At 28.6% G+C, this 25,388-nt stretch overlaps 1 protein-coding gene across 2 annotated transcripts in view; it reads right to left on the bottom strand.

The window, feature by feature from the left end:
* The window catches only part of LOC113551068 (potassium voltage-gated channel subfamily KQT member 1), a 248,930-nt gene that overhangs the window by 172,313 nt on the left and 51,229 nt on the right, over positions 1-25,388 (bottom strand). For both annotated transcript variants that reach the window (XM_026953097.1, XM_026953098.1), the window contains exon 2: positions 17,427-17,494. The gene's annotated coding sequence lies outside the window, so the exon portion shown is untranslated. The remainder of the gene's footprint in view (positions 1-17,426; positions 17,495-25,388) is intronic.

Genomic DNA, 25,388 nt, shown 5'->3' with positions numbered 1-25,388 from the left:
ATTCGTTAAATTTAAAGTTATACAATACTCGTTTGACAAAGTTATTGAATTTAATGTATATCGAAACAATATTGTTCCTTAATTCGAACAAAAATGTAATACGCAATAAATATCTCATTGATAAAAATACCCTTTATGATACAAGTATTATATTATATTTATATTTATTTATGAATAAACCTAAATAACACACTAAAAAGAATTGCGTAAATAATTTTATGGTTTGAAACCATATAATGAATTAAATGTAGCTATTAAAATTATAATTATTAATTAAAAACAATAACCGGGACGGGAAATATAAGTGACAAAAGTAAGTCGATGTTAACATTAAATAACTGTATTCTAGAAATCCAACGCTCGATACGAATCATTTTTACTGAAAAACAAATATACCCATAAAGAAAAACGTTTTGTTGCTGTTTCTCATTCATTACTCTCTTGAATTCAATAAATCTACCGTATCAAAAGACCACTTTGTTATATGTATTTAGAATTTATGTACAAGATATCTACATTATAATTTATTATTTGAAGAAATATATTATTTGTTTTTAAAAGGTGCTAATGTTTTCAACTCTTTTTAGAAAAATAAATTTAAAAAAAGTGTAATCTAAATCATTATAGAATTTATATTACTTTGATATATAAATGATTAAAAGTTAATGCCACACTGATTTAAAGTGCTAATACAATTTTTTTTTCTACCTACTTACTTTGTTTTATATGTAATAATGAATAAGTATATATTTATATGCATAATAATACCTAAAAAAAAGTATAGGAATTTTAGTATTACTTTTATTTTTGTTTATTAAATATTGTACTTTTAAAGACTTATATGGGTAAATAGAAAATGTTTTCCTTTGGTTTCATTTACCAAATGGGACAACACATTATATCAAGATTTACGAGAAAAAAAATATATATTTATATGCAGACATTTTATATTTAAGCCATTTTAAAAATATTATTATTCCTCGGGTATTAAGTTACTTAAATCAAGCCCCAATGTAGTAGAAACAGGAAAAAAATCTGTGGCTACCACTCTTTGTGATAATATTTATCTATATATGGTTCTAAAAATCTTAGACATTATGTGTTAAAACATTGTAAAAATTAATATCATTAAATTAAAATAGTATATTTTGTATTTTTACTACATAATAAATATGACAAATTGTAAAACTGATATCAGTGATTTCATAGTACCTAACCTAAGGTTTATCTTTCAACACAACAGAGTACGCAAAAAAATGAAATGAAAAATAGTTTGATTTTTAATTTGATAAAGTACTTTATGTAATATCTGTTTAAAGATGTTAATAAAATTGTATAACATTATTACGAAATAATAATAACTAATAAAACTTACTTTGGTTTGGTTAATGGCAATAAATACATAATTTTTCTCAATACATAAATTCTATTTTAATTATATTGATATTTAAGATTTTAAATTAAATTTTTTAATGTATTACTCAAATTTATTCTTGGAATTTGCTATTTGTCAAAAAATGTACCTATAAGAAAATGTCACGTATTTAACACGAAGCGTTTTTAGTTAAAAAAAATCAATGTATTTTAACTCGTATACTCATAAGCGACATGTTATAGTCAATTAAAAGTTTTTTCATTAATATCAAGAATATGATAACCTAGCAATTAAGTATTATGATCAATTTATACGGGAAACTGATTAAAATCATTATCACTTAATAGCTTTTCATTATTTTGATTTGTTAAGTGACTGATAAAAAAAATATTTGTATCTTATTATTGATTTTCACGTTATTTATTCGGTTTATACCCATGATTGGTCCGGCTGACATATGCGTACCTATACCATACCTATTGCATTCCGTTTAGATCGCACGTTGTAAAAATAAAGTGTACATCTAAACGCCTTTAGGGCTTTTATTTTTCATCGGCCACGTAAAACACACAATACAAATCAAAGTATTTATAACCAATGGTCATACCTACCATTCGGATATTATTATTAATTGGATCTGAATCTAACCATTCTAACCGAACGCCTCCGCCACCGAAAACGGTCGGGTTTTTTCTGACGAGAGCGCTTACCGATCCTCAGCTATTTCGATGCGCCTTGCGAACGACATAAATCATTGCTACAGTTGAGCTCGCGGCAAAAGGCGCATTTCACGGTGCTAATAGTCGCCCGAACACTACGCCAATATCATATATAATATGTTAGTGACCAGTGATAAACGACTTGAAATCCTCGAAAAATTGGTCCCGGAGGAGTTCTAATCACGGTACATTTGTCTTTCGGTGTCCGAGGTAGAGACTGCAGCCGCAGCAGCAACGAACGAAGTGTGCGCGGGACAATGCCGTTCGGCAAATGATTAAAATTCTTTTCGGCCATCGCGTACCGAAGATGATTATCGTGATCGTTAATATCGACTAGACGCTATCAAACGATGGACAATAAAACTATGAATAATGTTTATTATTATTTGCACAAGTACGTTATTCAAATGAGACTCGCAGAGTGCAGACCGATTTCAAATGCAAACGCCTCCGCTGTGTTTAATTAGATAATAAAATACACGGTGTGCGGCTTAAAAGTCCAAATAATACTAAACGCGTAACACGTATGCTACATAAACGGACGGTATAAGACACGGCTGCTATCAGATCGATTATTAAAAAAATATATATAAGATATAATATATTATGATGTTATGTGACTGTAATACAAAAATTAACTCATGTGTTTTAATCGATACTTGCCTGTATACGGCCGTATATTGAATAATCATTACAACATCATCTAGATTTAGAACTTTCGATTTGAATACTTATAATGGAAATCAATAATTTACCTTTTAACATAGTCGTATAAATTATTGGTTTAATATATGTATATATATATTTCATATATTGTTTTTGAGTTTAATTTTTAGGGTTTACAAGAAAACAATAATACTTTGTTGTGTTTATGTAAACCAAAAATAATTATAATCGTTATTGTGATTATCTAATTCTAATAAACTGCAGAAGGTATATATATATATATATATACATGTATGTATATGTATTATTAGTATTTCAAAAATATTGTATTAACATAGAAACACCAATTAATGTCTGTGAAAAATAATCCTAAAAAATCAAAATGTCCAACAGTTAAAAATGCAATGTTAAAATTGCCAACGAATCAATAAGGTCAAAGTTCAAAAATTTTAAATAATTTATTAAAAAAAAATATATGATAATAGTTCTATTATTTAAGTCTGATTGTCAATTGTTAATTATATAATATTAACATTAAATAATAATGAAAAATAAATTTAATTAAAAAAAAATATTTAATTTTATAACTAGTAAAAAGTGTCAGAATATCATTCAAACTATTTGATCGGTACTAAACTACTAATATATTACATTTTCTATTACATTCAAAACAATTACAATATATTTTTTGTTACTCAGATACAAATCTCACGAAAAAATAGATTTAATTTCTATTAGCTCTTTAAATATTTTATTTATTCATTGTTTATCCAACGCCCCCAACCTTTGGTCACTTATTATCTATTTTTTAATTCGTATACTTTCTGTCACAGATTTTATACCCATTAATATTTTAACTTTGAAATTTTAGTTCAGAATATTTTATACATGATTTTTTTTCCCCAATATCTATCATACATATAACATAAAGTATATAAAACATTTTATCACCATACCGATTCACGTCCATAGAAACGACTTTTTTCGGTGCAACACAATTTCGCTCTATTAGTATTTTCTTTTTTTTTTCCATTTCCAATCAAAAATTGGTGTTACTATTTACACCCTCTGATGTGAGTACACAGTTCCGTCCCGAACATTAACGTGAAAACTGAACAAAATGTTTAACGGTACATTTCACTTATCAAAGGTCAACACATAAATATCCAATTGTTTTACACGAACGATTTTACAATTATGTAAACGCGTTTCCGACGATAGTACTATACATAGTAATTAAAAACTCAATTAAACGTGGTTTCACGACCAGAGTAAAGAACTTATTCGTTCGTAGTTATTGTAATACGCATCTTATTGTGCATTACTGTATTTTTTAAACGCAAATCTTTATTAAAGCGTACATTTTTTTCTACTTTTAAGCAATCTATTACGGTGTGCGCGTCGTCGATCGCGAAAAGCCCGCGCCCATGGCGTTGGACTCGCGTCTTTGACTCGACGCAAATAAATTACCTCCACCCCGACAATAGGTTTATTATTACGAACCTGCTTTGCAATACCATTGTGTATATGTATACATGTGTGTGTGTGCGTACGTAAATATGATAATTTCCATATAACGGAACCGTCACGGAAGTACAACGTATCACGCAACACTTTGAATTTCATCCGCCGAATGGAGTACATTACCTATATTATATTATTATACTTTCATATAATTTCGTGTTCCTTTCCCTCGACGTTGTTTTGCCCGCCCGGCACCCGTAACACTGGTATTATAATATAAATTATCTTTTTGTAATTATTTTAATAACGACAGCGGGCCGAGAAAAACGAAATTATTTTCAACTGCCCAGTCAGCATGCGATCCTCTCATGACGTCACGACGACCCGGCGGCGGCCACTTCGATCTGTAGGTAACTCGACTGTTGTGCGACGTTTGATTATTAAGCGTCAATTGACAACTTAGTATAAAATAATTACTATACGATAAATTATCGTCCTTAATATATTATAGTGAAATCCCACAATGATTGTATTCCAATTGTGAAATTTTTTAAATAGTATTTTTATTTTTTAGTATTCCCATCGGTCAATATATTATATTGAGAGAGATAGATATTAGATAGTGCATGATAACGGTGATGCTCATTAATTCTACACAAAATCATTTAATTTTCTGAAAAGTCAATTTGTTTTTATCCTTGTATTTGTTAGTAATTCTATTAATTCTCAATATTTTTACACAAATTTTTGCCTATTTTGTGGGTACACAATTTATGAAAGCACGAATCCGATCAATCTATATGTTCCGATTAAAAATAAACGTGTGTTTTTACGATTACTAATTACATGCCTGCACAAACAAACATAAATTGCTATATGTACTGTTGATGATTATGATAATTAAAATTACTGATAGTATTATGAAGATGATTATGATTGTAATAATATTAACCATACAAATAATTTTTGCATAGTCATTGAAAGTTATTTGACTAGTTATTACGACAGGTTGAAAATATTATTTTAAAGTAGTCAATTCATTGGTGTAACTAAAGTTTTGTTGATAAGGGTGGTGGATTCAATAAACATTTATTACTTTTATCTTTATTTGGTGACCATCTATAAGTATAGTTCACAACAAGCAGATAAATCATAACTAGAGACCGAATTTATATGCCATATACGCCTAAAATCTTGAAGATAAAACGTTTTTATAATTTAATCAAAATAATTGTTTATAAACATAAATATTCTTATTTTTGTAAAAATAAATTAAATACCGAAAAAACAAATAAAAGTAACATTTTATACAAATTATAAAATAATAAATTATTACATTAATACTAATCTTTAAAAATTATTCAAACATTCATATTTGATCTATATTATGATTATAATATATTGGAGTATATCGATTAGTTATATTTTACATGTCACATGTGTGATTGCATACTACAGTTCACAGTTACATACCTAAAATTCAGATTTATGAATTCAAATAATAATAAAAATGTTTTAATTAATGAAAATAAAATCTAATTTTATGTAAGATTAGAAACTGACAGAGGTCAAAAATATTTTTGTATTTTTTTATTAACCATTACATTTTTATTTTTATAAAATATTTAAATTAAATCTCAATATAACAATATATTCTTAAAACATATTACTTTGCATAAAATATTCTTGAACCTTTAAATATGCATTTTTATGCGATAAAAAAATGTTGTATATAAGTTCATAAAAAAATGAACAGTCGGAAAGCTTATCCAATTAGATCTGTATACTCTCAGTAAAAATATATAAAACCATAAAAATTCTGTCTCTAATAATAACCATGTTTTATACAGGTAAAAACCTAGCAAATTTATGTACATAGTGAAGATTTACTTACTTAGTAAGTAAAAGGGAAGTATTTGAGTATTTAAAATAATTTAATATTTTTAAACGGAGGGAAGGGGCGATAATCCAGACACTTCTCTTTAATACGTCCTGGGATGTTACAGTTTTGTAAGAAAATTCACATTTTATTTAGAGTATCAGAAAACAAAAACTGATAACGGATTGTTCTCTAAAAAATCTAGAATATATACGCGACAGCAGCTCAAAACAAAAAACGTATATAACGTTATAAATCATAAAGATTTGGTTGAATCGTCTCAAAAAAAAAATGTATGTGTTCAAAACAATTTATTGTGATATGCGATGGTGCTTAATAAACGCTTTTCTATCGATTTCTCATTGTAAACGAACAAATTATTAATGATGAAAAGTTATCGAGAAAAATTTAAAAATCATTTGGCGTATTAACCTCAAATGTTATCGATTTCGACATGATAATATATCGTTCTTAAATAAATAGGTAGTTATTATTGTATCACAATAAATCTTGTGCTATAAAAGGCTCACTGCACTCCCATTTAAGGTCGTTATTGTTACAGTTTATCATACGCATAGCAATATGATAGAAATCCCGTTCGTATAGCCCGAGAATATTTTTATGGTTTGATAAAATTATACAAGACAAATCAAATTGTTTGTATCTCGATTCTTGTTAATATAAAGAAAAATATCTTCGACAAAAAAAAATAGATTCATATCCTAGATACATTCAATGTGGTACTAATTAATCAAACTATTTAAAATTAAAATACAAGGGTAAATAATGGTATAGCTTAATTTTTAAAAAACTACTTTCTAACGTCAAATACTCGTATGTTGTCTGTATAGATTTTATTTTTATTTTTTAGTATAATACTACTATACAAACTAAAGTAATTGTATGAATCGGTGATGTATTTACGAGGGGAGATAAGGTAGACATATGTCTCCCCTTCACCCCCTTTTTAACTTATTTGTATATGGTTATAGTTTGTGTTTTTCCATTTATCACTCTATCAGTGAAATGTTGAGACTTTTGAATCGAAAATTTTAGTTATATTTCCTCCCCCAAAAAATCCTATATTCACCACCAGTATAAGTATAACATTGGTGTGTATATAATATGAAGTAAGACAATTCTATTTTTTAAGACAAATTAAAATTTTAATAATCATTCAAATGAGTTTTTGTGTTTCAATCATTTATTTGAAAAGTATAAATTACTATTTTAATAACATATTCATAAGCTCTAGTTTTTCAACGGTTTTCTTTGCAAGAACTAAATCAAACAAAGTTCAAAAATTATTATATCATACGAATATTAACATAAGTTTCAGTCTGTGATCATCGTGTCACTAAACGAAATATAGTACTTGTGTTTGAAACTCAAATAATGTGTGTACCAAAAACTTAAATTATAAAACACATTAAAAAGAAATAAGTATAACATTTGATTACTTATAGAAACGTATTATAAATCCGGCCGGAACATAAAAAAAAATCGTTTTCTTGTGCCACTTTCGTGTGTATAGGTAATCAAAAAATTAGATATTGTGTACAACCTACCACGAATAAACATTATTTTTTACCTACAAAGAAAAACTTATAAACAAAAAGAAATAAATTCTAAGTGTTATAATATCTGACAAAACTTAGAATTTAATAATATTTGATTCGTACTATATAATAAATGTTTTACTAACATGGAATAACAATAATTTGTTTTTTAAATTGAACTATAAAGCATACCATTTTAAGTTTGTATTAAATAAATTGGTAAGAGGTATACGTCCATATCCTTTATATATTTTTATACGACTTTTTTTTACAAATTAAAATAGTGTACATTTCCAGTGTAAATTTCAAAAATAATATACTATCTAATATATATATAAATTAGATCAATGCACAATATTATAATTTACTGAACATTATATCATATGCTTTTTTAAGGTAAGGAGTGTATGACAAAAATAATAATAATTGGTTTAACGCGGCCATCTCAGTGAAATTATTTATATCACGGTCTTGCTTCTATGTACCCGAAAGTATCACCTTAATTTATTTTTTACTACTAACACGATTGAAAAAATAAAGGAATCCAAAAATACTGATTATTATTGAAACACAAACGTAGCGCCCATCGCGAGTACATGCGAAGGTAATATATTATCATTCTCGGACCTTTGAACCCATCCTAACGTATAACAATAAGCCAATGCACCACGTAGACGTTTCGTACTTTGATTTTCCAATCGTTGGCTAGAAGGCTTGGTTGGTTACCTCTTATGCATACATATATACATATGGGTTTATAAAGGGTGCACCTGACCTATATATTTATGTATCCTCTGTCTGGTCAATTTGTTATGGTCCGCGGCCCGAATTTATCGTGTATGCCGACCGACTAACGCCACAGTCCGATGCCGCACTATCCGTCGTCTCTCTCTAAATCTTTCGCTCAGCGTGATGACAGAGAGACCGCGAATATTTCGACACTGACGACCGACCGCATGGTTATTGTACCTGACGTGCGAGTCCTCCTCAAACAATCGAGTCCTAGTCAAACGACGACCAGTTGAAGACGGTTTGCAAACAATTTTCATAATTGCAAATCGGGATAACTTCTCGCGAGCCCTGAAATTCATTTACCTCCTCCCTACTATTAACAACACTTTGTTCAGATCGTGTACAATTTTAAACTTGGGTCGTTTTCTATATTGTATAACACTCCAGTTATATAGTTTGATATCGTCATGACACATTTTTTTTCGATATTGAATTTTTAAAACGAAACAACGATTTCTGCAACTATTTACATAATATAATTATATTCATAGGATTAAAAAGTCGTACTCGAATGTCTACGTTAATTTTATTGAATGTAAGTAAAAGTATTGAATTTTTATTTTTTATATTCAGAGCAAATTTTTTTTTTTGTTTTATATTATTTTTAAATTGGTTAGTCTTCCATTTGTATTAGGACCATAATTATATAACGTAAATCTCTTATTTTAATTTTACATAATGTACCCATAATATACGTATAACAAACTAGACATCAAGCCTATACCTATCACATATTATAATTAATAAAATTATGATATTGTAGTATATCCGAATCAAAATCAATAATTCGGTAAATTGTAAGTACACTTGCCTAAAAAGGTATTGCACAGATACACAACTTTATGGTGTTTAAAATGCTACCTATTTAATTTTTATGAAGTGATCCAACAGTTTAAAATCACTTTTTCATTTATTATAAAAAATACTATTAACCTATGATTTATAAGAATGCTGAAGAAACTAAAAACATTATTCATTTTTAAATAATGAAATATTTTATAAATTATTGTATGTCTTATCACTATAGCAATATTATGGTTTACTTTTTTACATCGACTATTATAAAAAATCTATACAATATACATAAAATAATTAGCTGATTAAGAACTAGCGTTAATGATAATTAATAGTTAATGTTACATATTATTACTGTGTAACTGTATTATTATGTTATAAACAAATTTGCATCTAATTATTGATTGCTCAATATCTTAAAAATGTTTAATGAATAATTACTAAAAACCAGTAATACATCATAAGCACCATTAAGGTACACATGTTTCTGACGTATACAATGTACAAAAATCCAGATACACTTTAAACAAAAACCAAAAATAATAAATCACTTATCCATATGCTAATGTGTGTTATCTCATTTATAGTTCAGGATAATTTAGCTAGTCCGTTCGCATTCGCACTACACCCAGTCGGAAATTATTTTTAAATGTCTAACATTAGCAAATCAGTTAAAAAATAACTATACGCCACATTATTTGGAACACAGTCATGTTGACGATTAAATGCACAGATTTTTCAAACATATATCTTTTGGACAAAACTGCAGTTAAAAGTTATAAAAATTAGAATTTTTCAGTGAATACGAAAGTGTAGCAGTTAACAATACTACAAATAATGATAATTTTTTATTTAAATTACAAATATTACTTTTTCATTCAAATAACAAAAATTATCAATGTTTAGATCAAGGGTCATCAACCTTAGGCATTAGGTCACCTTTTATTTTTTAAATCTCATGGGCCGCATTTATAATTAAAACATGACACGTATTAAGTGATTAAAAGTATATACATGACACGCTTAAAATTTGTTTGCTGGTCTCAAACAGAGATATAATTAGCCGCGGGTTGAATACTACAGATTCATCCCGGATATTATGTTAACGTTTTAATCTTTAATTGTGAAACTTAACGAAACTTTTTTTTTATTATATTCAAGAATAGTATTAGTAATAATAATAAATTATTAATTATCAATTTTTAGCCTCTCGTGTACTATACTGTAGCAAATCATTTAAGCTGTCAAGTTATAATCCATTTATAAACTAAATTTTTTATTCAAAAGTAAATAAATTCCGTTTATAAACTATAATAAAATATTATGTATACTAGATAAGGTCGAAAATGAGAATAATTCAAAGAAATTAGAATTAGTAGTGAATTTTGTTTTATATAAAAACACTTCTGTGTAAATTTCTGAGATATTTCACACTTGAGATTTAGTTATACGAACTAGAAAACCAATACGGAGGTTTTGATTTGCGATTCGCTATTTCATTATTAATGATTTATGACACAGGTTTTTCGACAAAATAACGCATATATACAAAATTAATGGACTTTGAAATCGAATTTATCTCTCCTCAAAACACTAAACCATAGTTGGTAATAATTTAATGCACTTTGGGAGAGGGAAACTTCAAATAGTATAGTATATTCCTTACACTGACCATATAACACAACTTTTCATAAGTCATTACTTATATACTATAAATAATACCACTGCAGCGCTCGGTTCTAATAAAGTATTCGTAGCGTCAATCGTTTGGTTTGGTAAATTATTTTTGGTTAAGATAGGTTCTTGTGCACACTAAAACATTTTCATTTGATAATTAGAGATGGTTTGAGCACAGATGTCATAAAATCAAAACGACATAAAGTACGTATCTTTAATAAATTTCGTTACATCCAAGTTATTAACCGTTTACTACAATTTTGAAAGCTTTGTGCTAACAGAGGTGTGCACCCAGTGAAATCGTTAGAACGTGGTTCTATTTCGCAATCATTAGTGTTCACTATAAGATATAAAACCAATTATTTTGTGCTATAAAATTAAATATTTAACTATATTTTTTTTTTACCTAAAATATCACTTTATTAAAAAATTATACGCTTAAAGTTTGATTAACTCGACCTGTAAATAAACTGGCATTATTAAATATCGTATGGAAGATAGCCAAAACTTCGATATAATCAATTGTTCGTCTTTTACGCGAATATGCCGTGTCATAAAAGTACCGAGAGTTGCCAAAACAAAAAATTAAATGGCACACTACCGACATTACGGAAACTCATCAATTGTAACCAGCAATCCATATAAGCCGTCGTCGGGGAAACCTACATTTTTCAAAATGGTCACCGACTTCTCGTGCTTCGTTTTCGTGAGATATATGTTATAATATACTCATCTATCTAGACAATATAGTTACATAAATATATTTAGGTATACAGGATGATTCACCAAGCAAGCATACCTCAATTATTTCCTTTAATAATGAATTATTCTAATTCTAATATGTTTTGCTATTACAAAATTTTTAAGAATTTTAAAAACTTCTGTTTTTAGTTGAGAACCCCAATTTTTACTGTATATTAAACTTAATAAATATATATATTTTTAATCTTAATGTACGTTTAATTCAAAATTGTTTATTTTTTCAGTTATTAAAATATTTATATTAAGGATAATAGATCTTAAAAATAATTTTACAGAGATATAAAATAGATTTAATATAGAATTTATTATTTATTATACATTGACAAATTAAAAAAATTATAAATGTTGATATTGAACTACTAATATTCTCAAGAAAGTTAAATATGAATAACTGTATTGTCGAAGAAGAAAAATAAGAAGAGCATGAATGGTGAATCTCTCTGTATATAATACGTCGAAGAGTTGTTATCTGGATTACAGACGTAATATACGTGTCACGGTTTTGAAATTATGGTTTATACCTCAGCCGGATTTTGAAACGGCGTCATCGGTCGATCCGATCCAACACGAAAATTTATCAACACATGACGTAGTCTACGGGGTATATTACGCATCTATTACTATCATACATGTTGAAGATTTACGCCCGTTCGAGCAGAGTGCATAAATAATATCGCATTATTATCATTTACCGTTGTATTAAATGTATATGCAAAATCCGCCATGAGTATTATACGAAACTTTGAACTATATATTCCGCCAACTGAATTTATATTTGTGTTGGTTCGCATCACGCGCTAATTATTCTCGCGTCCGCTGATAGAAAACGTTCTAAACTTTGTCCAATATCGAATAGCTACACTTCCTATAATAATCTACACGAAAAGTGTCGTAACACATTATAATAATAGCCGGCAATCTAGAAGAATGCTCGTGTGCAAACTATCCGCTGTGATCAATTGCCACAGCCGCAATTATATACACGTCATACGACCTTTAGCGGTGTGTATTATTACTTACTTATTAAACAAGAACCGTTTGCATAACTTCAAAACTACCCAATTCGAACCGAAAACGACCCGTCGCACGCCGCCACCGTGGTAAAACAATAATCGTTGCCATGTGATTAATGCGTTGTGTGTGCTCGACCGGCGGCGGCAGAACAGCGGCTCTACCGCGGCCCTCGGCGAGACGTCACTCACATTATTATTTTAACGAGCCATTCATCACACCGAAAGGACCTCACGTCTCGCCTTCTACGGTCCCGACTAGTCGCACACAAACGTCCCGTGCGTACACCCCCGCGGATATATTGTACAGTTTATACCTTTCTCGATCGCGCTGGGCCAATAACGGTGTCCTCATTTACGCCACAGAAAAATAAATGTTTCTATTTCTGGTTACAAATTTTAACCGCTTCTAATATAATTAATCAATAAAATGCGTTTAGTTTTTTTCAAAATATTGATTTAAAAAATATTAAAAATAAAAGTTCAGGTAATTTTTCAAATCGATTGGTTTCAATAACCGATATTGTAGTGATAAGATTCCAGTCCATGTATCGCTAAATACTTTATCATCAATCCACCTCTATGAACAACACAATAAATTAATAACATTTACACGCCTTGATCGTCCATAAAACGGAAGTAGTAGGATGTAGGAGGACTTTCCTGCCGCTCGCCATAGTCAAATCGACCTGCGGGCTGTGGCGCCATTATCGTGGGTTTGAATAAGAAGAGATATAAGTATATTTATAAGTAAATAAATAGGGTGGTTGTCGGCACAGTGGAGATTTTTCTCTCGCCGCGGCAAGAAGACGATTTGCATATTACATGGATGTATGCGATTATATGTGCCGCAGGTTGTACGCGCGCGCCGAACGGTTGAGATTTAAATATGATGACACAAACGAGACACGATAATACCAAGTAATAGTGTCTCCTTGAAAGCGAAGAACGAGGATGATGCTTCGTTGGCGACGTCTCAGACATAACGTTGCTCTTTTTTCGCCTTTATATGTTTTTTTCATTTTTTTTTAAGTTTTGAACACACAATAGCTGTAGGATCACAAGACGAATTTTCAGATAAAGAAAGAAAAAAAATTAACGTATGTCTGTTTAAGAAAGCATTCTATTCGTTTGCACGGTTTCAAATAATATTAATCTTAAGTATTATTACTTTAGAATAACGATTATTTTGTTCATTTAGTTTTTTTTTTCAACAACAAAACGAGACTGTAAAATATGTTACGACCACTAAACACATAATATTATTATTGAGTAGGTAAATTAGATCAACCAGATCAACTAACCAATGTACAGTAATAAATCATAAATTAATATTATCATCTTATTATTATGATAAGCTATTTTCATTAATGTACCCACTTTAATATACTTACTAATAACATAAACAAAACCTCAGATATTATCATGTACGCGAAAATTAAAATCCAAATAGGTATATTAGTGCATAGGTTACATTAAAATTTATCAAAGTTATGAAACTAAGTAAAATTAGTTTTGATTGACTTTTTAACGAGAGGACTATTTAAAGTTTTCCAAAGTTTTTTGACGCGAAAAACATTAAATTGAATGCTTGCAAAAACTAAAACATGATTTTATACAAAAACAATATGTAATCGTATACAAATACACAAATATTTATAAGGAAACTCGGAATTTCGGCCGGTCGTTTGAATCAAAAAACAAAAATTTTTATTAGTTCAATGACAAATGAACTACAACTGAGAAATGTAAAATTAAAACTCTCGAAACTACAGCTATTTGCTAATTCTAAATGCACGTGGGGCATAATAATACAAGAGAAAAGAACAATAAAAGCTTTAATAAAATTTGACAATTTAACCCTCTAGTTAATAGGTTTGTTCATTATCAATTCGCAGCGCGTCAATATTACTGTCACGCTAATTTGAAAATAGTAACATTTGTAATAGAGTTTATAATTATTCTATATAGATCAATAAAACCCAACTAATAATAAGTGTTATATTAATAAAAACGTTATAACGATAAACCAAAAATCTCATAGTCTATATTGAAAAGTAAACTATTAAAAATAGCCATAGTTATAACACTTATAACCAAAGCCATATTAAAGGATATAGGGATGGGTTCAGTGTATAGATAATTTTTAGGGACAGTGAAATGATTAAGGTAACTGTTAGATTCCAAGTGAAGGTATGTATTGGTTTTACAATTATATCATATAGGTATAGGTATTATTTTTTTTTTTTGTGGTCTTCACTTTTTGGAGTATAACATTATGTCTTACTTCAATCTTCTATTTTAAAACGGCGATTTATAATACAGTAGATAATTGTTATTTCGAATCTCAAGTAAAACAAGAAATAAATTGAGATTTTGGAAAATTCGAAACATTGAGTTGTATTATATTTTATATAAAAATAATAAAATTATGATAAAATATTTTAATAAATCAATTTTTTTTTTTTTAAATAAAATCTGTCATTAAAGTTTGTTCTACGATATCTTCCAAACTGAATAATGCAGAAAAGCCGGCATTTTCCTCATCTGTAGTAGTCTCAAGAAAATTTCTTTATGTTTTTAAAGCATGTTTATCTTGTTAAATTACACAATTTTCTGTTAGTTTCTTAACGTAATAAAAATAATATTTGTGTACTCGAGATAATGGAAAACGATTAATTTTATTTCGAATTATTGAGAGTAAAACGGTATAGAGTGTAATGGTAGTTTTAAGGGGATTTTAATGTATCTCGAATGATAATGAAAAATTCGAGATAACGACGTTCAGCATAATAAGAATCTACTACAATAAATTTAATAATTATGTATCTACTTCCGAAGTCAAAAAAATAAAACACCTAATTTACTCAATAATCTGAATATATATAGATTACAATTATAAATAAATAACTAATAACTCTTGACGAAAATCACATCATCATGATACTATTTATTTATTTATATTATTATCAATTAAATTTGCTATATAGGTTTTAACAAATATACAAAAAACGATGTTTTAAAAAAAAAGAAAGATCATTATCAATATAAATATATCCTTCGAAATATTTACTGACAGAGCGTCTCCGTTAAAATCGTTTTTCCTGTGCAATGATTTATCGTTGAATTTAAATTTAACACAATCCATTATAGTAACCTACTTAATAACGAAGTACACTCGACGTATACTATACAACAGACCTAATTCTGTGTTTTTATTATTTATGAAATAATAAAATACGTGTGTATTCCATAAAAATGTATGCCTGCCGAGAATATATTTTTAATCGATTTTCATTCTAAAGTTATTCGATATCCACCCAATTCCCGTGGTGTGGACTTCTTTTTGATTGCAAAATAATGGAATTGTTAAATGTAAATGTGTCTATTAAATTCGTATACTACCACAGAGGCTAACGCTGAACTTAAAAAGGGATTATGATGCCTTTGGGAGAACTTTGATAAGTATGGATGAAAATATTTTAGTTAAGTATTTTTTTTTCATTTTTATTCTTCTTTAATATATTTTTTTAATGTAAAAAAACAACAAAAGAAGTTTATAGATACTATATTTTGTAAATATAGACAAAGTTAAGAGTTACATATTGCATAATGCCATATAAAGTTGTTGCAAAAAAACTTTCAACAATGTTAGCTAAATCGTAAAATCGATTTCTTTTTCTTTTTAAGCTAATACGTTTTATATCAACGGTGCAAATTGTTTAAAATATTTATTATTAGCCATTGAAATTTAAATAGAGACGATTTTATTTTTAAATTCAAAGCCGAAGAGAAATACGTGCATATATAGTTAACTTGTTTAAATTGTTCATGTTTAGGATATTGATCGCATATTTTGTACATTGCCGTTTACCTACACAATACCTCGATCGGGACTATCAATGAATTATACTTTTTTTCCCGTATTCTATACATTTATATGAATAGAAACAAATATAAAACAACGTGTATGTCTAACAATGTCAGAATTATATTATACTAAATGCGTTTTGACGTTTCGAGTCGTTTTAAGAACGTGACGATGGTTAATCGCTTTTCAAACGTAAAAATAAGGAAAATCCAGACACGCCTCGGTGACCCCTGCAGTGCCAAAATCACCGAGCGATTCCCGCGAGACAAAAATCTCAGCCGCTTTAAAACAAAAACCCGACACCGAAATCCCGTGTAAACAAATTATAATTCAATTTAAACTTTCCCAGAAAAATATGGAACATTGGAACCTATAGCATTACTATATTATGTCGTTTTGGTCATGATAATTATGCATAGTATTATAGTTTATTACGAAGAATATAATAAAAATAATATATACCAGTACTAGTAAATAGATAGAAAATCAGTGGAGTTATGAAAACTTTAATTTTTTTCTGCTCGGAAGATGTAATTTACATTAATATGGTTTATATTTCGAATAAAAAAAATTTAAATCCCAAAATTATTTCACAAAACTGTTCATTTTTGATAATAAATTACTAACTACGTCGATGATATACGATGGCCGAATTTTTAAATATTGTTATTTACATTTTACATATACTTTTACAATTTATAAATAATAGTTATAATATATTACAACAAGCGTCAAACAGTGTTGCTATTATTAGTAACATCATAAATTAGAATCATAATCAGTTGTTACTTTCTAGTGTATAGTGTGCATTATATTTTGAATAACAATAATGATGCGTATCATATATATATACTTACAGTGTTTGATCGATTGTTACGTAGTTATTTTTTGCGTTGGATTCCACTTTGAGCAGTTCAATAAACACCTGAAAATAGAATTAGAACGTACTAATATAATGAAAAAATAATCATCGCATGAAAAATATAATATTCTCTTGCAATTTTATCTTATTATTGAGCTGTAAACATTCAAAAACGTTAAAATTAAGTTTAAGACAAATGATAACATTTTTTAAATTCTAATTTAATCATAAATAAACAAATTATTTATTTTAGCTTATTTTATAAGCCGAAATCCTTTAACAATAAGTGTAACCGAAAGAAACAATATTTATAAAATTTGATAGTCGTTAAAAACAAACTTAGAATAAAAAAAAATAAAACTTATTGAAACAAAATGATTTAAAAGTACAAGCATAATTTATTTTAAAACCAAACAATTCAGAAAAATCATGATTAGACGTAAAGAAATCTAAAGAGATCGAAACCTTGTTAGCTAATTGAAGGGAAAATATAGTCTTAACTATATTTTTATCTCATAGCGAGGAATGAAAATAAACTTTTACTTCTAGAATAAAAAAGGAACTATAATATCTATTAAAGCTAATAATTGTTGATAATCGATGTTACCATTGAAGTGAGTCTAAATCGATAGAATTCTGAATACACTAAGCTTATAGAATTCATAAGTTAAATGTGTGTCTGTGAAATAAGCGAGTCTTTTTAACGATTCATGTTGAATATTGTCTATCTTTTTATTATAAATGAAGATATTTTAGAACTAAACTAAAGAAAAAATGTTGATATCAATCTAATTAGGGTACAAAACAGTGGTTTAAAGACAATATTATTTTGAAACTTTGTGTCTTTATAAAAAAAAACTGAGTACCTTGAACGATTTGTTTAACTGTGATAAATTATTAAGATTAAACGATAGATCTAATTCGTGTAGTGAATGCCCAAATATTTTATTACTTTTATCATATTTAGTCATATTAAAATCTTAGTTGACATATATTGATATTGATTGGTAATTGATTGTTCTTTATCCATGCAAAAAAATTGTTTTATTATATTTTTAATATTTCTGAATCTAAATTAGATTTAATAGTAAAAACATTATTTATGGTACTATGATAGTACCTGGAACCAGTTATTAATACAAACTAAAAAATTGATTAGATCAAGTGTGAACCTAGAGAGAATATATTACATCCATTTAATAAAAGATAAAGAAATTCAACAGTTTTAAAAAGTGTTTAAAGTAAGAGATGACACAATTTAAAAATCAGCCAAAATAATTCAATTTGTGTGTTGATGTGTTTTTTAAAATAATGGAATTTGATATTTAAAAGGATTTTTATTATAAGATACCTTTATTTTGTCATTTGTAAAATTTGTTCTGTAATAAGACTATTGACAGCTTGGTTTGTAGTGTACCGGTATAAACACTAAATAGTGTTAAAACAACTTTTTTGTAAAATAAAATTTAATTAATCATTTGTTCATAAAAAAAAAAGAAATAATAAGATCTTAATATATTATATATTATATGTAGAAAACATCGAGTCTTATAGTATGGTTTCTGCGAATTTTTTTAAATTAACCCGGTGAATGATGACTTATCTTAAGCTTAATTTATGGCAGATCTTTTAAGACACATTTGCTTCTCCCATGATAATTTACAATTATTTATTATTCTTGCATTCAAATTTCAAACGCCTAGCCATACGAAAGTCATACAATTAGTATTATAAATCACTACTTGTATAATTTTGCTACAATTTACAAAAATACTGACTATAATCTAAAATAGTATAATGGTACTATGTTATATTTAAGATTACTGGATTCAGACATTTTTAATAATAATAATGACTAACATATGAATCTGATAACTTTATAAAATGTTGATGACTATCAGACTATTACTAAAAAACTTGTGTATTAATAAACAATTACCTATTATCAATAAACTACCTACAAGGGTTTTTTTTTTTTTTTTTTTTTAAATCATTACTCAAATAAAATGGTTATAAATCAAATCAAATTTTTGATTTCCAAAATGAAACTATATACGTTTTTGAAAACAAATCAAACTATATACATATTTGAAAACAAATCAAACACGTTTGGTTAAATATACGTTGAAATTCACTACGAAGTTAAATCGAACGTTTACAAAGTAAAAGTAGCTAAAATAGAATACTTAAGCTACAAAACTTTTTTTTTTAAGTTCACAAAACAATTCAGCACAAAAAACAGTAGGTACAAGGAAACGATACATTTTTACATAATGTATTTAGTATTATTTGTGTACGGATGAAATGGTTTTTTATTCTTATTCATCTTATTATTATTATTATCATCACTAAAGTAACCTTCCCACAGTCGTCTTGTGTCAATTAATATGTGAACTCGTGACAGATCCCTGAAAATAAAAGGACTGACATCGAACAAAATTCTCGGTCAACAAACAGCCGATTAACCGCTATAACGGGCCGTCGTCATAATATAATATTTCAGCGGATGTTTTGACTTCGGTTATCTTGACAGCATTCCGCACGACATCTCGTCGTTTCGATTTTACACGGTATTTAGTTTATTAACGTTGCCAGTTTCTACTCAACGTAGTATAATATTATTGCGTTGCGTATGCAGGGTAGATACCGCATAAAATGTAGGTAAAACATTTCACCGTTGTTGCGTATAGTTTTGGGTATGCGCGTCAACACGCGATAACTAATTACCCTTATTGTCTAGCACTCTAAGCGGTCAAAACTATTTACGTACGCACGTTAAACGGTGGCTTACCGTTCGCGAGTAACAGGATACACTCGAAAACGCATCATCAATAACCGCGTTTGGATAATATATTAATACCGCATTATAACCGCGTACCTGCTAGTTAGGTACCACGCGGATGTCCAAATCTGAGCTCAAATCCTGCCGTAGACGGTACATTCCATACTTGCTTCCTACATAAACTGCGATTCTCGGCGGACGACGGCACGTGTGCGCGAAGTTACGAATGTCAGTTTGGATAATTACTTTATACAATTACATTATAAATATAAATACACTTTATAGTAATGCGCGCAACGACTGTATAAAATGCGTATCACACGTGAAATTCTAAACGTCCTCACTATTCACGCAGTGGCACTAAAATATTTTAATTCGTCAAGCATTTGCATCCCTATTTTTTCTTTAGTTATGAATTTACTCAAATCCCGATTTTCGGAATTTTTAAATGTACTTTAAGTACCATAATTTCAAATTATTGAGATATTTATACTACTTAAAGAGAGTCTTGTGGCGATACGAACTTTTGTTTTGAAAATGAAAACCCACATTTTTTACAATAAACTATTCAATCAATAATTTTATTTAAAAATTGTTAATCGATAATTTGAACGGAACGTTTTATTCATCTATTAAAACGTTTAAACTGCATGCGGTTAACTGCATTATTGAAGAAAAAATAGCGTGAGCATGCTCGGTGAACCATCCGCTATATTTATATTACTACGACGTCTACGGCATTGAGCTCGTCATTTGAGCAACAGTATTTGTGGTTTCGTATAGGGTTATAATATTATATATGTATATATATGAACGCTGGGGATTTTTTTTTATATAATCATATATCCTCTTGAAAATATTGAAAATGTTGATACCTTGACATATCCGAAATGTAATCAATTTTCGGTCGAATGATGTATGTATAGGTTGTACCACGAGCTAAACGTGAAACTTTTGAAAGATTTTAGTAGCGCTAAAATATGTTTTCCAGAAAAAACCTACAACATTTTAGAGCCGAAAAAGCTTTCCTGTTCCGTACAGAATTTGAAAGGAAACAAAATGTTATGTTATGCCTATCGCCAAATAGATTACTCTACATAACATAATATTCCTATACGCATTTTATATTGTAACATCGATTATGTGGATGCGTGCACATATTTAGGTACATATTCGCGTACAATATAATGACGTTGTATCGCCAAATCGCAATAATTTCTGAAGTCAACGTCTCGAGATGTCTCGCTCAGTCTTTATCCCGTTTACACGGGTAAAATAAAAAAAAAAATGCACATACCAGAATCGGAACACCGATTGCCAAAGTACCTTCCTATTCAAAGCGTAACTACTGAGAGTTTTTTCTTTATATTTTTTTTCCATAAACGCTCGAGCTAAAAAAATGAAATGAAAATTCGTTACCCCGTCAACCGAAAAGGTATGCTATCATAGGGGTACCATACATATATGCGAATGAGGTATGAATAGTATGATTACGATGGTCATGGTGATGATGATGATGATGATGATGATGATGATGATGATGGTGATGATAGTGATGATAATAACAGCGTCCGAAGGGAAAACGTTCGTTTGTATAGTAATATGATCATAATAGGAACACGGATCGATAGGTACACGCGTCTGTATATACAGAGTGTAACATAAAGGACCGAGTTACTTAATTTATCTAATATCCTTATTTATTGCACACAAAATAATATTATTACTTTTGATGCGATATGTGCGCGATAATTCTAAAATTGTTTTCTTCAAATAGTTGGGTATTGTCTTAAATGACACATTATCGCGGTTTCGCTGTATTATTTCAAATCACTCTATAGCGGACCATAAACCATATCCGTTTATCTCCGCTTATCATCCGAAAGTTCGCATAAGTATAAGACGAGACTGCGGAAGAATGCGCATACGAGCGGCACGCACACGCATACAACTACTCGTCGCAAATTTCAGCCGTGTTGCATTTCTCTGTAGTCATACATGTCGTCGCACTTGATCGAAAAATCAAAACAACTTAACGAGGTCTTTCGATATCCAGACGCACTATAATATGACTTAACGATTTGCCCGAACGCTTAAATGCTTATTAGCACCGTTCGAGTGAAACGAATCGTCTACCTCTGTGTGCGCCGTTTGTATTTCCACCTCATACTGTACATACGCGTTTACTATACGTATGTAATGTAATATGCATTATGCGCAAAGACCTTTTGTGTGCGCGTACGCGTATACACGATGGCATATTATTGTAATCGTAGTCGCGTCTCGAGGACGATAAAAGTGACTTCCGAAGGGTCACCGCGACGGACGGGCGACCTTGCCTCTCTCCCGACATAATATATAAACTATTATTACTGTACAGGGAAACGTATACGCGTGCGGTAGCGATATGAGAGTCGCCAACACTGGAAACCAGTAATACGTGTGTGTACGATTTTTACCGTGTTGATAATGCGCGCGTCGTTACGATAATAATTACGATGCTGATTTGTCGGACGAACGGAGACGACAATATTATAATATCATAATAATATTATTATAAATCATTTTAACGCTGTTTCGCCGACACTTTACAGCGGACCGAACATTGATGGATATTATCATTCGACTCGAGACGACCGACTAACCGTATACTGCCGTTTGCGGAAGTTGTTGTTTTTGTTGTTATTATTATAATGTATTTTAAATTTTAATACGTCCATGTTGTTATCTTTTTGTTTTAAGCCTACCGGGGTGTGAGAGTAGCGCCGTTATGCCGTAAATTGAAAAAAAAAAATCATAAACTGTGCCGACTAGTAATCGGAAGATATAGTTCAATAGTTGTAATGATGGTCAGTAATTCCGTTTAATCCACGTTAATGGATGAAACGTAATAATTATTATTATATAAACACTAAAACGAATTATTAATAGTTGTTGAAAACATGTTTGTTGAAAAAATCAGCATTGACGACGACTAGCACGTACGGCTGTAGGTTCATTTGTACATGATGTTTTTTTTTCCGTCAACATCACCCAATTAAATTAATCTTAATTTATTATGCAGTCGTATTTGACTACTAGTTGTATAATACATTTTTCGTTTACGTTAACGAATCCAAAATATTTACAAACGGTCATCCGTATTTTTTATATAGGTAACTTCAATTTTTTTTTTTTTTTTTTTATTATTATTTGCCTACTTCGAAACCTTTCAATTCAATTAGATCGTAAGTAACAAGTAACATGCTCGATCCTTTGATTTATTTATCATGTTGGTTGTAAGAAATTTTTTCTGTAGTACTATATTTTACTCTTATTACGTTATCGTATAATGTAGTGAATATTTTTCTTTACAAATGAAAAGCAAAATACAAAATTATTGAAAAAAAAAACGATAAAGTCATTCTGCTGTATAGTATAGATTTCGAGTGTACATATTCGTTGAATAGACTACTGTAGTCTGTAACGGATGTATACAATTTAAGTTACACTATAAATTATTATTTAACGCTTCTGAGTAAAGTATCGAGTAAATTATCATCCATTTATTAAAATAATTTTTCATATTGATACATTATTATTAATAAATTATCAATTTAGTGAGTTGAACTAATGATTTACAAAAATTTTACTATATATTTATTTATAGTATATATAAACCAACTTTAATAATACATATATAGTTATTGGAATAGGATCATGTTAATGTATTGTAAATAATATGGAATTATTTTAAATATTATACAAATATTATATAGTTTATAAAAAATAATAATATTCGTAAAGTTACGTTTTGCAAATAAATACTGATTAAATAAAACTGAAGGAACAATTTAGGCACTCGACAAACGATAAAAAAAAAAAATACCGTACTCAGGTCTCAGACTATAACCATGATTTTTACATCATGTTCTTCTAGAAGACTCCAAGCCAATTCAGAATTTCAGAATTTAGAATTTATATTAAAAAAAAGACAGATAAAATACAATTTATAATAAATTATAAAAAAAAGTCTTAGGATATAGTGGAAACATTAGTCTACCTCTTTTGATGTAAAGAAATATTCCTAAGACACCAAACGAAATATAATCATAATACTAAATCCCATATATACATCACAAATTATTAATTTTAATTTGAGAACGCGCTACAACTGAATGAAATATTTTTACGCTGAAATTACATTTAAATATGTAATATCTTCCAGTTGTGCCATAAATAGAAGGCGTCTATACTTACCTTGTTTTTTAAACTTATAAAATGTCTGCTCAACAACACCGATTCGAATACGAAAAATTAGATGTACACACTAATTGTATATAATAAAATTGTTTTCGAACCAATCGAATCAGACCTATCCAAACATAAAAATATGATTAAAACCTAAATATTTTATCGATAAAATAATGAAAAATATTATATTTACCATAACACTAATTAAATTTTGTTTTATATTGTTCTATATAAAATTCAGTTAAATTTGATTGATTTGATTTTTTAATCAAATTATAAATGTTTGACAGATTCAAAAATTGAACAGTTTTTAATACTACTGGTTTTTATATTTTAAACTTAGTGGTTATATATTATATGATCTACCAATAAATTATTTTTCTCGAAATGGACGAAAGACCCAAAAATCTGTAGTTCTGAGCATCATGATCCGTAAAATGCCAGTATTACAGTAAATATTCATATAAGTTTTCTAAAGCTTATAATGTTTACAACCGACGGGCATATTAATGATTGACTCTCGGGGCTATGAATTATGTGTACTAAAAACGTGTTAAATATGTAGGTACGCACTTATGCATTAAAAATTTAAAAAAATACGCATTGAAATAATGCTCTAAAAACCCCAAACTATATAAAAATACTTACTTCATTGCTAAATTATTTTTTTTTTATAATTTTAAAATAATAATAAAGTAAATGTATCATATTTTGTCAATATTTTTATACGTCTTTGTATGTCATTCACGTATACCTAATAACAATACATCAACAATTGCTCAATTTTTTAATATAACAACCATTAGCAGTATAAATACGTAATATTTTTTATCTATATTTTCATTCACCAATAAACATAATTGATATCAAGATTATAACTTGACTTAGGAAATAAAAGTAAAATCATTATTGCTATCAAAGTTCTCAAAAACCCCAAATGCA

The sequence above is a fragment of the Rhopalosiphum maidis genome, chromosome 2 (genome assembly GCF_003676215.2).
Source record: "Rhopalosiphum maidis isolate BTI-1 chromosome 2, ASM367621v3, whole genome shotgun sequence".
Classification (NCBI taxonomy): domain Eukaryota; kingdom Metazoa; phylum Arthropoda; class Insecta; order Hemiptera; family Aphididae; genus Rhopalosiphum; species Rhopalosiphum maidis.
This window is presented reverse-complemented; position numbering and strand designations above follow the sequence as displayed.